Here is an 18406-nt window from a genome sequence, read left to right on the forward strand (position 1 = left end):
CCATATTTTAACGGAAGCTTGAAGCTCGCGTGTTTAGCCCTAATGGTTAAAGCTACACAGAAATCATGTATTACGAAAATGTTCTCCTTAAGGGGACTACATGAGCTAAATGCAAGTTTTAAAATGCCAAAAAGTATATAATCCAATGCAATAAACCAAATGAAAAAAATATATGTTAATCTTCAGGATAGATGCTAGTTATTAATTGTGTTGAAAACATGATATAATTAATTTGGTACGATAGAAAAAAATCGCAAAGTTACCTCTAAAAAAGTCTTTTTTTGTTTTTTAACTACACTTATATACCTTCAATAATTTTGGTCTTTTGTCAGATTATTCTACAAACAATATACTAAAAATTTATTATGTTAATTATTTAGTAAAATCAATAGATTTTTTTTAAATCAGATTTTCTTATTTTCGACCAAAATGCGTAAGCATGTGTGCGTGAGCGCCTCGTACAGACACTGCCGGCCGAGGCCTATTGCTATACAGACGTGTCGCTCTTTTCACCGCATCGTTGCGAATAAAATCTCGTAGATTTTATTTTTGTGTAAATTTAATTGTAAATTAATTGTCGAATATTATTCTTTTATGTAAATAAATATATTAAGTTAAAATAGTCTAGTTGTAGTTGGCCATTTATTTTTTTGTTAAGTTATTTTTTATAAAGTTTAATTTTGTAAACATGGGAAATAAAGTACAATCTGTGAAGAAAACTAAAAAACGTTCATATAAATTAAAAAGCCGAACATATGAAAGATAATATGAAAAGGTAAGAGTATTTAATTAGTAAACATATATATATTATAAATAATGATTATTGGAAACATTTATTAAAAACAATGCAATTAGTTCGCATAGAATCAGATTTTTCGACTGATTTCTTACAGTCACCATGGAGTATTTGGTCAATGCAAGCAAGTCCAAGAAGAATGTGCAGGTTCGATCCCCGCACTCTGAACTAAAATTTTATTATTTTTAAAGGACTATATTTAAAAAAATATATATTTTTTATAATTATTAAAATTTAATTCCTAACAACTATGCATTTATTTTTTCAGAATTAAGAAAATCGAAAAAAAATAACACGGAAGCTATTTCTATTACGTTAGAGTTTAATTTTATCAATTTTGTGTATAATAGGAAATATAGTTATGTATGGATGAAATTTAATAATAAAAAAAATAAATAAATACAAATTAGCACATCACATGAATATTTAGTGGTGCTTGCCTGGGTTTGAACCAGCAATAAGATGCGCGCGTTCTACCCACTGGGCCATCTTGAAATATGTAATTTTTGTGAACCAAAGAACTAAAATATTTAGAAGTGTCATATACGTAATTCAATATTTTTTAAAGATTGGAAATAGTATCAATTGAAAAATTTTAGCTCGTAGCTTCAGTGAAAGTGGGTGAAATATTGATTGCAAGTATCCAAGATATTTTAATAACGAACGACGACGAACGAATAATTAAAAAAAATATTTTAATAAAAAAATTGAAACGAAATTTATTTGTTTTTTTGTTAAACCAAAAATAAATAAAAATATTTGAATTTAATTGAATCAGTTTTATTTCAAATATCAGTCAAAAACAATACAAATAATTCTAATATCCAAACTATTTTTATGAGATTTATGACTAAACCCACTGTGATTGACCGAGTTAACCAATAATTCTACTAAACTGACTTGACGATATTATTTTTATAGTAACTTTTTGATGCTGACTTTTTTAACTTAATTTTTTTTCTTTGTGTACCGATATTAGTAAAACGAACAAACTACGCTTTTTGTCAGTGTACAAATTACGAACAGTTCCAATTTTATTTAATAAATCGCTTAACAAACTTACAAAATTTAAAAATAGATACGATTTAATATTTAGTATTACAACTAATTGAATTGATACAGTAAAAATTAAAGAAAAAAATGTTTAAATTAACTATTTTTTGTACATAAAATAATAATAATTTAAGTTTAATTAATTCTGTTTAATTTTATCATAATTTTTTAAATGACACAAAGAAATTAAAATAATTCTGTTGTCCTGTCTATTTTTATGAAATCTATGATTGATAGAATTGATAGAATTGACTTCGCTTCGCTTTCGCTCGGCGCGGCGCGCGGCGGTTCGGCGCCATCTATTGGAATATTCAGGCGTAACCTCGCCGCCTCGCTAAGCGTAGTGCGCGGGGGGACATGCCGTTTTTGTCGTTAGACTCGTTAGTGTATGTATGTGTGCGCGTGATTCTCAAGGGCAATTAGCTCCTGTAGTCCCCTTAAAATTATACAAAAAATATCCCTTGACAGCCTATGTTTATCTTTGATGGTTGACTCGCAATAACACGTGTCTCTCCCAATAGCTTAGTAGAAGTAGCTTTCGAAGTTTTCTGATAATATTTGTCTATTCCTACGTTTATGACACTCTCAATCATACCAAATTAAAAAAGTTAATATTATTAACTACTCTATGAAAAAGAATCATAGAAATCGGTATAGAAACACCAAAGTTAAACATAAAATACGCTAATAATAAAGCTATCGCACGTTAGTACTAAAGCTATACTATTATATAAATCTCTGGAGTCTGTCTGTATTTTTATAAAAATTGGTATAAAGGAAAAACATTTACTTGCGCAAATCATAGGCTATCTATACATACAAAAGTATATATAGATAGCCAAAAGGATGAGTTTGTATGTGTTTCATTGATAAACTCAAAAACTATTTGATCGATCATTATGAAAATTGGTATGTTAATCTATTGTTTTATGGAGAAAGTAATTTTTTCATCCGTATCATTAAAAATAACCAAAAAATGGTCCTTACGTGTATCACGATGAACTTCTATACCGATCCACCAATAATTATAAAATATCAAATAAAAAATAAAATCTATTTAAAAAGCATAACAACTAACTTAATTTCCATCATATTATGCCAATAAACGTAAAATAATCACAATAATAATTGTCATTTTAAAATAAGATAATTATAAATTACATATACGGGAAGAAGTGATTAGCTGTTTTGGCTATAAGAAAGTAAACAATAATCATAATTGGTAATTATACTCATAACTCCAATAACAAAGAATCTTTAGTATAAAATGTTAACGTAAGACAAATAACCAAAACTACAACTTATTTATATATATAGCTACTGAAACAACACACCAACAAGATGCAAGCCCAATGACTGGATGAAGAACGATTAAAATAGACTAAGTCAAGAACTAGAACCAATCTCAATAAGCCTTCAATTACTATATAGGTGTAGATATATGATAACAAGATGAATCCCGACATGATCATTGGTTCAATGAATATAGTATGCCCATATTGTCACGCTAAATAAACTGCTGGTATGTGCTACTCCACTGGCAAAATGTATTTACCACAACAACAAATATGTACAATACCATAAATTCGTCTCTACGTTTAAAGTGTATCATATGATTGGTTCACTTCTTCCAGTATCTAAATAAAATCCCCAGTTTCTGGACATTTATTTCACGGACAACGTAGAAAAAGATTGATCTTCGATGCATGTTCAGTACCACAACTAATCGAGAAATCATCGCTAAATTTAGGATTAGGCTTTATGAAAATAATTGTTTTGTTAAAGATTTTAAAACTGCTCTAGAAAGTGAAACAACAAATGATTCAAAGTCATTATCATCAGATAGAACGCAGAACATAAAAGGCGTATTAAAGCTCCCATAGCTCCTGAAGTCACAGCTATAACTGTTGGTACAGAAATTACAAAACGAGGTATTGTTATCACTAAGCGACACCAAAACAATCAAGGTGTCGCTGAAACATATCAATCGTATGACAATTATTACGATTATCCAATTATATTTATGCTAGCAGAAGATGGATATCATCTCGGACTGTATCAAAATAATCTAACGACATGCTCTGTGACATCGAAGAGTTAGTTGTATGGATTTTAATGTGTATCGTATAATGATGAGAGATAATCAATCTAATCATATTCTGAAGTATCGTCATCTGTTACAACAATTCATTGTTGACATGTACTCTATGGTCGAGAACGAACGAATCAAAACTTCAAGCCAATGAGTTCATTTATTTACGAGATACAATATGGAATGATAAAGTAGCTGCTGAGAAGTAGCAAAAAATATGCACGAATATGCTCAGGATGCATTTGACGTACGTTCGAAAGTATTGACAAGGTTGTAAATTTAATAACATTGATATTTGATAGAACCGGATAAAAGAGGACGTTTTGGTGTGATACAAACTTTTACAGACTACAGAAATTTAATTAAAATTTTCATCGTACCAACTTTACATCGAGATTACACCAACAAAAACATTCTCATAAATCATATCTGTTTCCGGATTTTTTTGAAAAAAGAAGATGTGATCTTGACAAATAAGTTTATGGGTGTTATGACCGATCTGTAGCCTATCGAGAACATCATTGACGAATATTAGATGAAATAATTTTTAAGTATTTGATTAGATCTCGCATGTTTCTTGATTATTTGTACATTGTATCAGTACTAATTACAAAATGAAAAATTTATTTTTCTACGCCTTAATTTTCCACTGCCCAGCGAAGCGGGCAGGTATAGCTAGTATAAAATAATATATCTCTTATTAAAAATGTCTTTCATCGACTTCCCGATAACGAAAAGGAAAGACTGACTAATAGTCAGTTTCGTCGTTTCGTCTATTAGACGTAAATATTAGTTACTTACTAATAACCTTAAAAATCGGTAGTATTGACTACTTACTATTATATTGCCCATTTGCCGATCAACTCGCATTAATAACATAAAAATGTAATCCTGACATCGGTTCGAAGAATTTTTTTTAATCGATTAAATGACGCAATATCTTAAAAATAAAATAAAAACATTATCAAATACTCAATCATCAATTGATTTTGTATTACACGATGATGGCTTCCTGGCTGATTTCGGATTTCACAGCAGATATCTCAAGGATATATCTATACGACTGGACTAACACACTTTTTAAGATACAGGAGTGTATATATTCTTCTTCTATATGCCGGCTGCTGTTGAGAATATTTCCACCGAAAATCTCAATAAGTTTCATCGTCCCGACGATGTATCCATTAGACTAACAGGGCAGTTGTCGAACATATAAAACCTTTTAAGTAAAAAACCCAATTCCATTTTTAAACGTATTTTTAGAAATTTTTGAAGTCGATATATATTTTTTTTATTCATTATAAAGTGTGGGCTTAAATACAACACCGCCTCCAGCATCGGAAAATTAATGAACGCATTTCCAACAAAGAGATAAGGGAAAATGTTCGTTGCTTATTTCCCTTCGCGAAATACTTAATCCACTGGATGAAGGAACCACTCTCCTTTCTAATTCCTTTACAAACAATATTTAAATGTTTCGGCTAATGAAAATGGTCCCAGAAAAACTTGTTTAATTCTAAAAGCGTTTTTGAATTTGAATGATAATGAATGGATTTTCCAAAGTATTTTAAATAAAATATCTATTTGAACATTTCATGGAATGTTCTTAAAAAGAATTATCATTTTCTGATATATATATAATCATTTAAATAGTAAAGTACAGATATTCGCCTTAGACATATAGGCACTTATATAATCATACAACTTTCGACTTAAGTTGCTAGTTTATTTTATAAAAAGAAGTCTCAAATAACAACATGTAATTTAATGTAGCACATTATGTATATTTAATATATGCGTTGTAAAAATATTTAATACGAAATATAAATCCACTGTGTAAGAAGCTTCTTTCCGAAGTTACCAGACTCTTGGCTTCTACTAAGAATATATTGACAGGTAAACTCTAAATTGATCTGCCCTTGGGACTGAGCCCAGAAGTTCAGGTAATGCAACCACTAGACACAGTAGAATACAAAATAATATTTTGTCACTAATGGGTCCTTAATAATTGAAACAAAGTCTAAATTCCGTAATTCGGTGAACGCCAATATCAACCGACTGTTAAAAGTAATTTTAAATCCATTACGTATTTCTCTTAAATTTATTTACGCAATGTATGTATCTTTTCTAACAGGCAGTATTATTATATAAAATATTAATTATTTATTTACTTAAATTCCCACGGATCCATGGATAATAAATAAAAAATCGATCATAACATAATGATGATATTCATGATTATATTTTATTTGCCCAGGTGCGTCCTGGACCAAAATAAGGATGGTAATTATCTAGTTTTAATATTTTCAAAAAAAATTACCAAATTAAAATTAATCGACATCTATTAAAATATATTGCCAGCAAAATATTGCGCGATTCGTCCGGTACATTTTAATAAAGCCAATTTAGTTGGAGCGTAAAACGTACGTGTGCTTTTTCAACACTAGATCGCTCTCGTGACGTCATAGATAATAAAAAGTGCACAAGTACACGCTTGGCTTTCATAAAATTTGATGCTCTTTCAACGTATCGTGTAAAATATATAGTTGTAACGACAAAAAAAACTTGTTGACGTTCTGCTTTTTTATAAAAATGTATATCATTAATTCTATACACAATCAGTGAAGATACGGAGATAGATAAAACATTTTATTTAATTAAAAAGGTGACACAAAAATTGGTGAAATGAAAAACAAAATCATTTTTAATGTAACCTTTTTTTTGTGAAATAAAAATAAATTAGTTGTATCAAAGACAATACTCAATCCTTGACATCATGACAAATAATGTTATCGGTTCCAATTCATTAAAAATGATATTTTTAAAATCAGTTTTTCAGAACGTGTCCAAGCATCGGGTTCGAACTAAATCTGGTCTCTAACAATTCCAAAGCGAAGCCACACTTTGTTTGTCCAGTTACTTCACAGTCCGCATTGACCAAGACAAACGGCAAACTGCTCAACTTGAATCGTTTTCAGTGGAACCGGTGCCTCGCGTGTCTTAATTAAAGATTAGTTGGAGTTTATGAAGGATAAACTAAGATGAATCTTTTTCAGATGATTTTTTAAAATGTTTATACATAAAAAAAATGAAAGGTTTAATTTTTTTTTAATATACAGCCGAACCACCTATTTTAAGTACTAAAATCAGTAGGAAAAAAATTGTTAAGTTCAATCGCCTGATGATAAATTATAGCAATAACACACCATGACTACTTTGCTATTCATTTATATTTTTTTAAAAGGCAGGATTTAAAACGAACCCTTGTCGCCTATTCCAATATTTGTTAATCCTAAAATCTCGGTTCACTGCTAGAAATGGACGTTTAAACAAAGATTGAAATCGCTTCGTGACAAGCTCAAATCCCACCGCATCAACGCTGGGCTCGCACTCAAGCGGACTCAGACCTAAGCCGAGAAAATTGTAGTCCCAATATTAGAAACGGAACCAAGGTAATGTATCTATATACGTATATGTAAATGATGTACAAGTTCGAATAATTTTCCATGTGTACATATAAAATAAGCCCGCTTTATTGAAGAAACTTAACAGATATTAAAAGAATATTTTTTATAGTAAAAATTTGATTTCGTTTCATTGACTTATTAAAAGGTACTTACTTATTTTTGATTTCCGATTTTCTTTAAAAGTAGAATAGTTATTTTAGACATATACAGTAAAATTATAGAGAATGATGTTTAACTTAAATTATTTTATTATACTGAAAATAGTCTTGAGTCCCCGAACGGAGAAAACATTGTTTTCGTTGTTGTTGATTTCAAATCAACAATTTGTTTGTTCGTATTTGGTTTGCACAAAACCAAGCGAGTTGTAATACGATTTTTTTAAATTCAACACATGCACTGATCTGCTTATACTTGATACATGCGAAAAAATAATTTTGTCAGACACAAATTTCTGTATTGTAATTTATTAAATCTTGATTATAAAACGTTGATTACATTAATAAATATAATGTAATAATCACTTTTTACACCGTCATTTATTTCGTTTATTTTGACAAGTGACTTCAGAAGAAAATGATATTATATGTCTACATTAAAGTTACTAGAACAATTAAATCCTATTAATAATAATACCAACAATGATAGTGTGGACTATGAAAGCAGACTGTTATAAGCTTCCTATCTGAGTTTGAGTTGGCACTGTAGTAAGTTTTGCAACTAAAGTATCTTCAGCAAATATTAATTGAAGAGGTAGTTCTACCCCCATTCGAAGACAAATACTTAGGACGTAGTTTGCGAGTGGTATTAGACTTCAAACGTTAAACTATACAATAGAATGTATAAGTTCGCGTTCTACATACTTAGTAAACTCAAATAACATGACTTAGCTGATATTTTAAGCCTGTCTATCTGAGATAGTTATTAATATGTGTCTGAAGCAACATCGAGAATTTATTTAGAAAATAAAAATTATATAAATAGATTTTCCTAAGCTTTTTTCAAATTTAATTGGCTAATTATATAGGCTATCGGAATTCGGCGATATTCGATCTACATAGCAAAAGTACAAAATTACTGACCGACATACAACGCAAAACCTAAAACGGTTTCATGAAATTTTGCACAGAAATTATTTTGGTGAGCTCTTGAAACACCCGGTGAGTTGAAGAAGGATTTATCAGAGTTCATGTCCTAAAATATAATGCGATTAAAGTTTACTATTTGATATATAGAAATCAATGTTTGGGCATCCTCTTGTCAGGTCAAGACGGTTAGTTATTACATCATTTTTCATAAATCCTTTAATAATTGCATCCTCGCACCTGAGAGGATGAAATTTAACATTAGCGATCCTATCAACTCGTATCGAAGTTTTTCACATTATTTGGTTAGAAATATGAAAATTGGTATTTATGCTTCTGTATTGAGCAAAAAGTATTATAGTTTTTTTTTTATATATATTCTTAAAAGTATTGTATTTAAAATTAATTTCAGAATCACCTTTGAAGTTCCAAATAAGTATATAGGCAACGAAACCCAAAAAACTTCATATGACACTTTGCCTTATTAATTGAACTGGTGACAGGTGGTGGGCTGGTTCTTTTTTTCCAGAATATCGATATTACGATTCAACGAGAAAATGCGGCTAGCGTTTTTGCTACCATGCCACATGGTCATGGTTTGCCCAAAAAATATTTTTCAACTTTTTGTCCACAATTGAACCCTAGAAAAACAAACTAAACTACTATTAATACATTAGAAAATTTGGTGGGTTTCTGTTTTGTTGTCTTTAATGGAATATCCCACAGTGGTTATAAAATAAAATTACTTTAAACAAATTTACTAACTACCAAATATTTTAAGTTTTCATATAGGTACTGAGCGTCTGCCCTGACTTTGTATGGGTGAAATAAAATTTTGTTCGTGAACCTGGAACCTGTCCTATCGCTACGACATGCAGATTCAAGCTAAACTTATCCATAGACCCAGTCACCACACACAAAAATCTCATCAAAGTAAAACTCATTTAGGAGAAGTTCAGTGACACACGTTAAAAAAATTACAGGAATAAAGATAGTAAACAATCAAACATGGAATTTTTTCGATTACCGTAATATTAATATCTATATATACGTTATAGTAATATCTATAAGTAGGTACTTTAAATAGTCATTAATTCCTTTTATCTTATCAAAGTTCATAATTTGTTACAAATTATTTAAATGATATGTTCCATTGAGTCATATCCTTATCTGTCATATTAAATTATTGCGGATTTACTCATTGCTATAATATAAATAAAAATTTAAGATTATACTTAATTTTCATTCTATGTAAATAAAGTAAAATGTAAGTCTATAAATATCCTACAGCTGGGCTTAGCTTTCCTCTTACGTTGAGGAGAAGGTTTGGAAGTTATACCACCACACTACTTTATAATTAAAATCGATTGCTATATCTCAAGATATGCGCTGCGCACGTATATCTATCTATATGATTTGAGTAAAAAGATAAAATACAAAAAAATAGGTATAGATTTGCACCGCTACCGGAAACGAAAGTAGTTAGGTAACTAATGATGGAACCGAGATGATGGCCGAGTTGTTAGAACGTCATCTTAATCCATGATTACGGGTTCAAACCCAGACAAGCACCACTGAATTTTCATGTGCCTTATTTGTATTATAATTCATCTCGAGCTCGGCGGTAAAAATAAACATCGCGAGGAAACCTGCATTTGTCTAATTTCAACGAAATACCACTTAAATATTCCACCAACCCGCACTAGAGAAGAGTTTTGAAATATGCTTCTAACCTTATCCTCGAAAGGAGAAGAGGCACTAAGACTAACCCGGCAGTGAGAAATTTACAGGCTGTTACTACTACTAATGATGCAATCAAAATAAACACCGATTATTAAACTTTCAATAAATCAAGTAATTAATTTACTCTAGATATTTGAAGGGTGTTTTTACATTGAACATAGTAAATAAATTGCTTGTTTATCGAGTATACAAGCCTGTATGCGATTCAATTTGATCCGTAATTCATTATAAGAGCCTACACAACATTTTAGAAACGACGCTAAAAGCAAAAGCCCTTTTAAGTTTAACTCATTAAAATTTATCATTAGTAGATTAATGCTCGTATATGTAAAAAATAAGATGCTATATAGATAAGCTAAAATAAATTAAATTATAGTGAAACATCCAATTTAAGACACATATAGTGGTTAGTGTCCTGCGTATTTGGGCTAGTCAAACCAGCGCCTAGGTGACAGGACCCAGTAGTTAGAACGCGAGCATCTTAACTTATGATTGCAGGATCAAACCCAGGTAAGTACCAATGAACTTCCATGCGCTTAATTTGGATTTATAATTAATCTCGAGAATATGGTGAGGAAACCTGTCAATGTATTATTTGAAATGGAGCAGCAAAATGTCATAATATAAATAAAGTCATAAACCTTCTCGTTTTAAATAGATCATATAAAAAAAATACTGGTATGTATTAATTAAGAAATGCGTACTGCGTACCTAATGCAGGCCTTAGTGACATATTACTCAACAGTAATAAGAATAATCACTTATCGACACTTTCCCCATACTAAAACACACCCATGCCTCCCGATCGCCGCACCTTTGTAGGTCCATGAGTTAGAAGGTTTGGAAAATACCATAGTGTAATAAGTGTATAAATACTCATTGCGTAACTATATCGATCTCCGTATATTTAGTACGCGATTGCATTAAAATTTTAACGCTAAACAAATTATCATTTTCTTATGTCCTAAAACTAGCAATATAGAAAATATTGTACCTATCAAAAAAACAAAATGCACAGTTTACAAACTTTAGTCATAAAATTTCAAAACTGATTGATTTGGTGTAATCCTTATGGAATGTTTAAATTAATAATTATTTGCATTGTTTATTCGTTAATAATAAATACGATCTCGAAACACATTTCTTAAAAAATATTAATTTTATTATAAATATATTTGTATTCTAAAATATCTGTATGAAATTATACAGTAAATTTGAAATCAAGCTACGGAAATATTTCAATTTTCCTCAGACAAACTTTTCTTAAGACGAACGAACTCTGAGAGTAATATAAGTATTTGCTGAAAATTTTCAAGCGGGAGTGCAATCAAGAGCTGTTCGATGGCTCAGGTTCAAGTTTCCGTCTGCGAATCCAACTTGTGACCCGTGGCCTTTTTTTCCTATACACCAAGACTTTGATGAAATTTTGAAACTTTTCGAAGAGATTGATTCCGTATTCTGAAATGTCAATGAACTTTCAATTATCAATATTATTTCAAATTATTCTTTTTTACAACTGCATTGTATATATGCAGTATATGTATGGCGAAATATATATTAAGTAGTAGTTGTGTGGTAAAGTGGGAAGATTCATATTCAAAAGGCGAACGATTGAGTTCAGTAATCAAGAGATAATTTAAAAAAAATATATATAGGACATACAGTTTTAGAATTGCTATACCTCAAAATATGGAGATTATATTTGACATTTTCTATTATTATTTATTCTATTATTAAATAACTAAATTTATAAATTAAATATCTTAAGCTATACTACTTATACAATCCCTTTTTGTAACAAATAAATAAAGTAATATATGTTAAATAGAGGGATTTACAGGTACGTTATAAAATTAATTTGATACTATTCAGATCCTATTTTTACACAAGTAGGTTATTTTTAAACTATTTATATTGGATTTTACAAAAAATGACTTTCATAATTTGTTCTGCGAAGTTGTTATTTACTGAATCTACATACTTTCTTTTACCGCCTAATGCATTAATATAATGCCTTTAAGCGTAACATATAAAAAATACACAACACAATAAAATAAAATAAAATACATAACACATATAATTATTGGGTCCCCAATTTGGGTGCTTCGTATATAATAGAATTTCGGACTCTAGATAATCTATCGTTATAACTGTACTTTTCGTCATTAATCATTTAAATTGAATAATATTATCGTTGATTTTTATTATTGAGCTAAATAGTAATTTTGTACCTATAAACTATAAAAATTATAAAGTCATTTTCACTGTTGGTCGGTAAGATTTCTTTATTATCTTTGTCAAAAACAATAAGCAATTTCTTCGAGTAGCGTTTCGTTGTGGCAAACGATAAGTTATCATGCAACATGTATCTACCTACTATCTTAACTCAGAAGCAGATGCATCTGACTTGAAACAATCGAGATCATTATTCTGCCGTATTATCTGTGTATTAACTTATACGAGATTTATCTTCAATATTTCCTCTTAATTCCAAACCTAATTATATTAATGAGTTTGTTTAAGCTTCAGCTACTTAAATTTACTTAGTACTAGCTGTGCCCGCGACCGTGTACGCGTTTGGATTTAACAAAAAAAATATTATTGTAGCCTAAGTTACTCCTTATTACATCAGTTATCTGCCAGTAAAAGTCCCGACAAAATCCAACCAACCGTTCGATCCAACCGTTCCGGAGATTAGCCGGAACAAACAGACGACAGACAAAAATTATAAAAAAATGTTATTTTGGTATGTGTACGTGTTTACATTTATATGCATTTAGTAAAAATTTTGTATGACAAACAGACACTCCAATTTTGTTATATGTATGTATAAATTTAAGCTTCAGTTACTTAAATTTGCTTAGTAGAAAATACAACAAAAATACATATACATATTTAAGTTTTAAATTAAGTACTGCAAATCGAGTATTCATAAAAAAATGTCGTCGGGACGCCCGACAGAAGTGATAACTTAAACTAATCTAAGTTGAACTGTTTAATATTAAAATTGTTTAATGTGAGAAAAGTTGAAGTTAAGTTGGGAACGGTTATTGATTGTAAAGTATATTTTAATAAAATAGAATACGTACCTTACAATTTTGTGTATATACATTATAATTACAGTAATAGAAAGGTAAGCCAGCAAGACTGGCGTAACGCGTTACGTAACGACACGGTTCACCCTCCCGTAAGAAGCTATCGCTTCAAAAATGGAGTTACCGAAACTGGTAAACGCTTCCAACCAAGACCAAATAAGTATCTTACCCTTCTAATGACTGCGCCTAACAGTCAAATATGTAAAAGAGCCAGCGCCATAGTTCCAATGCATTAATAAACATATATATACATACAACAGGATAATATATGTTTGTTACTAATTATTACAATGTATTTTCTGCAATAATAATTAGTCTACTTAGTTTTGTTATAATTTTTTTTATTACAATTACAAAAACTAACGTTTTCATTAAAAATATTTTAAATAAGCATAAAGAGAAATCACTTTCAAAGAAGACATGTAAGGTTCAGCAGTCTTACAGATGTCAACTAAGTAATCCGCTTTTTCACAACTTGTTGAGTTGCAAAATAAAAAGACAACTAAAGTTTGCTCAGTTTTCTTCAAAACAAAGAAAGAGCTTCGGAACTATATTCAATTAAATTGAGCAAACTAAAAAAAAAAAAGAATTGAAATATATTAATTTTATTTTTACTTTCATGGCCTTGAAAATAAGGATATTGTCTTTTAACTTAAACTGTAAGTCTTGGTTTTTCAATTCATTACTATGTAGGATGTTCCAACACTCAAGTACCGTGCTTTGCAAAAAATTAAAATCGTTGGCATACTAGAGTCATGTTTGTTCTTATATTTAATTTAATGTTAAGCGATTCTATAAATTTTAAAATCGCTACTCAGACAGGAAGCCAGATCGAAATCGTGGCGGTCTGGAGGAAATTGCTCATTCTCACGCGAACGACCTCCCTCGAGGGAATGCGCTCTAATGGAAAAAGTTAAAAAAATATACAAAACTTTTTTATTACAATGCCGACGGTTTCATCGCGGATGTAGTGTAACTATTCTGTGCCAACGAGACCGCGAGAGTTAGAGGTTTGGAATATTTTTTCTGTTTTATTTTTTTAAACCGTAATTGCTTTCCCTGTTTTCACCTCTCCTAGTATTTCTGTTCAAGCATGAAGCTATTGTTGTACAGTTCTTTTATATTATATAGTTTTTTATTAAAATAATAACATATTTTTAAATTTCTCATTCAAGTTCTGATTCTATTCAACGTTTTGTGGTCCTGAACCTAAACTCGAGGTTGGGCAAACAGCAGCCTGGGGTCTGGTATATTTTACACAAATCATAGAAAGCACAGCCTGCCCCTGAATCTTCTTGTAATTATTATATAATCTGTAAATTTCTTCCATTTAGTTTATCTTGAAAATATGACATACAATGATAATGTATTTTAAAAACCACTTATCTAATAGTTCCATATTTAACATTTGAATTATCTACAGATATTATTAAATGATCGACTGACAAGCAACTTACAGCCTAAACTCACATCCTGCTATATCCATATGAACTGCAAGATGAAACTGTGCCCAAAATGCCTTAAGAAGCTATTAAAATCATTGTTTATTTTTGGAGGTATATCAAAATTGTTTTTGTTTTTAACAATGGTTGCTTCGGTACATTCAGCTTCGGCATCGGATAGCGAGGGGCAGGTGACCTCCTGATAGGAGTGTGATGCAACATTGAACCCAGCGCCTGTGTCTTGATGGAGTAAGTTGCATTGGGACCCCACTACTTACTCCTGGACTATTTCTTGCGCGCGTTCATCATGCTCGGTAGTGCTGGCCGAAGATAATCTCTATCTGCGAATTTGTGGTATCGCATAAGGAGACCACGGAACGGAAAAGAGAGGAGAGAACCTCTTCGATACGTACCTTCTCATGTACTCTAAATAAAAGCTTATCCTAACCTAACTCTATACAAACAGAAAAATACTAAATTTAAAAAAGGAAACAATGTTTGTTTTGTTTACAATAGTAACAATGAAAATGTTATGGATTAAATAAAGCACACGAGTTATTTATTCGATTACAAGCAATATCTAAATCCTTGTTTCCTAATTATATGTAAGCATATTACGAGTATTAAGTAGGTAGAATAAATAAGTTTTTATCGACTATATAACATTGTATTGAGCTACCAGATTATATTGATGATAAAGATATTTCCCGTTAAAATATTTGTTAATTTAATTCAGATTCGTCTTAGTACAATCCCTTATATTTTAATTTATTTTTAGGTATTGCTTTTCAATGTATAATTATAACTGTAATAATTAAATATTCTTTTGTTAAACAATGTACATATCTTGATTCGAAATACGTACGTATATATATATATATATTATATTTGCACTTTTATTAATAACTTTTACTTTTAAATCTTAATTTTACTAGTATACTAAGCTGTAGCGGATTTACAAATCTGTCGCTAGTAGGCAAGTAGACTATTCAATTTTTGCGGACCCTACTTTTTTTGCAATATTTATGATTTGTGTTCTATAGTCCTCATTACATCGGTTATTTCGCGTTACTAGTATGATTAAAAGCTAGACGATATTTCTGTCAGTTACTATACTAGCGGCAAGATACGATGGCTGTTTTGATACATTAAAAAAAGTGATGTGAAATGTAAATTTATTATCGATGTAATATATTAAAATCTTTGTTTTTTTGCAAGTAATTTAATTCAAGTTTTTGTTGCAAGTAGTATCTGATTTAAAAGGTTTCATAAAAAAAATATAAAATAAGTTTAAGTAATATATTCGAACGAAATCAATTTAAATCAAAAATTGGAATTAGAATGAATAACTTTATAATTACATTACATACAAGAAATAAATTGATACAAAATATTATTTCTATTATCATTTTCTGCAATAAACATATATAAATAAAATAAAATAAATCATTTATAAAATCTAATAAAAAAAAGAGATAAAATATAGAAATCACATTCGATAAATTTTATGACTAACTGCACGTCACTATTGACAATAAAGGCCAACAATTTGCTCCTTTGATGTAATTATTTATTAAATACGAAACTTCATGAGCGGGCAAACGTCAAAACGGCCATCATAGCGTGCCGTTACTATAACAATAATAACAAATTTGGGCTAAATTTGCCGCCCCTGTACATCTGCCGCACTAGGTCCCAGCCTACTTAGCCTATTGGTAAATCCGCCACTGATACTAAGTCATTTATGTGACAAGCTATCACCGTTCATAGAGAACAACCTGTTAGGAAAATTAACCTTTGATACAATAAATGTTATTACTTAATGAATATCTGTATATTTATTATACATTATTATACACTCCCACTGGGTAGCTACCACCCACTCTTCAGATATTCTACCGCCAAAGAACAGTATTGTTATGTACCTGTTTGAAGGGTGAGTGAACCAGTGCATCACATCTTAGTTCCCAAGGTTGACGGCGCATTGGTAACGCAAGGAATAATAATATTTTTTGCATTACCAATTAGCCACCGTCTATGATCGGTGGTGACTACTTACCATCAAGTGATCCATATGCTCGTCCGTCAACCTATACCATAAATATAGGTATATTTTAAGTAGTCATAATTAAATACATGTATATCAACGAAGACTAAGCCCATGCTTTTATCAACTGTATCTATTTATTATCAAATAACCTAACGTAATATTTATTTTGAATTCAAATTTATACGGAATCAATACTAATAAAAATTATACACACAGCTCAACAAACGAATAAAAAAAGAATATCTTTAAAAAGAAACTAATTTTTAACTAATTAAAAATACATATAAATAAAATTAGTTTATAATATATATTATTCTATGTTTTAAATTCAATAGGCTATTTTACAATGCGAAAATAAATTGTGAATTATTGTAATCACTGTATATTATAAGTTTATAAATGGTTATTTACTAACGAAACTTGAAAATAATACTTAATTTATTCAAAAACCAATAAATAAAAATGCATTTTTACAAACGTTTGTCACGTGACACAAAACGCTCCTAATTGGCCGGGCTATAATGAAGTCACTTTCTTGTAAACCTTGCTTTTCTACTATATGTATTATGTACCACAGATTAAATTGCTCAAAGTGACATCACCGACCCCTTTGCAGAGACATATTGTCCAAGTAGCGTTTTCGCGCGTTATTTAAATATGGAATTTTTAATGTGATATTTTTCGGCAAATATGTACTAGAAATAAAAAAATCAACTTTTGCTGGGTTCCTTAACCTCTACTAAATAATATAAAATTTATTTTAACAACCAGTTAAATAGCCTATTGTATAGTAAAAAAAAACTTAATTTTATACATTTTTTTGTTTTACTTTTGGGTCGTCATCTTTGTATACGTTATATGAATCGTTCATTGTAAAAGCGAACTCAAAAGTTTTGTACAAGTATTTTTTTTTATGATATAGGTTGACGGACGAGCATATGGGCCACCTGATGGTAAGTGGTCACCATTACCCATAGACAATGACGACGTGAAAATCGTCAATGCGCCACCGACCTTGGGAACTAAGATATTATGTCCCTTGTGCCTGTAGTTACACTGGCTCACTCACCCTTCAAACCGTAACACAACAATACTGAGTACTGTTGTTTGGCCGTAGAATAACTGATGAGTGGATGGTACCTACCCAGACGGGCTTGCACAAAGCCCTACCACCAAGTAAATAGGTATAAGAGGTCTTTAATCTAAAATTGTCAGTGCAATTGATCCCCTGAAACTAACGCTATGTAATAATAGCACTAATATATTTGAGAACGGTGCTAAAAATTGCTATCTTATCATTATCACACCTTTGATTTTTAAAACATTCACATGCCTTTTTATTCCAATGATATTATCGCGATACGGATTTACGAGATATGACTCAAAATCGTTTTCGAATACTCGTTCAAAATCGGTAAATTCTATAAAGTGCGAACTCATTTTAAATCATTTCTTATAAAATTAAATCGATGACACCTCATAAAATTGTATAAAGCAATTTATTTAAAATTATAAAATTATGAATATTATCACTTAATTACATAACAAATCAGCATTAAGATCCTTTAAGTTTATAAACACAATAA

The sequence above is a fragment of the Vanessa cardui genome, chromosome 14, assembly GCF_905220365.1.
Source record: "Vanessa cardui chromosome 14, ilVanCard2.1, whole genome shotgun sequence".
NCBI lineage: Eukaryota > Metazoa > Arthropoda > Insecta > Lepidoptera > Nymphalidae > Vanessa > Vanessa cardui.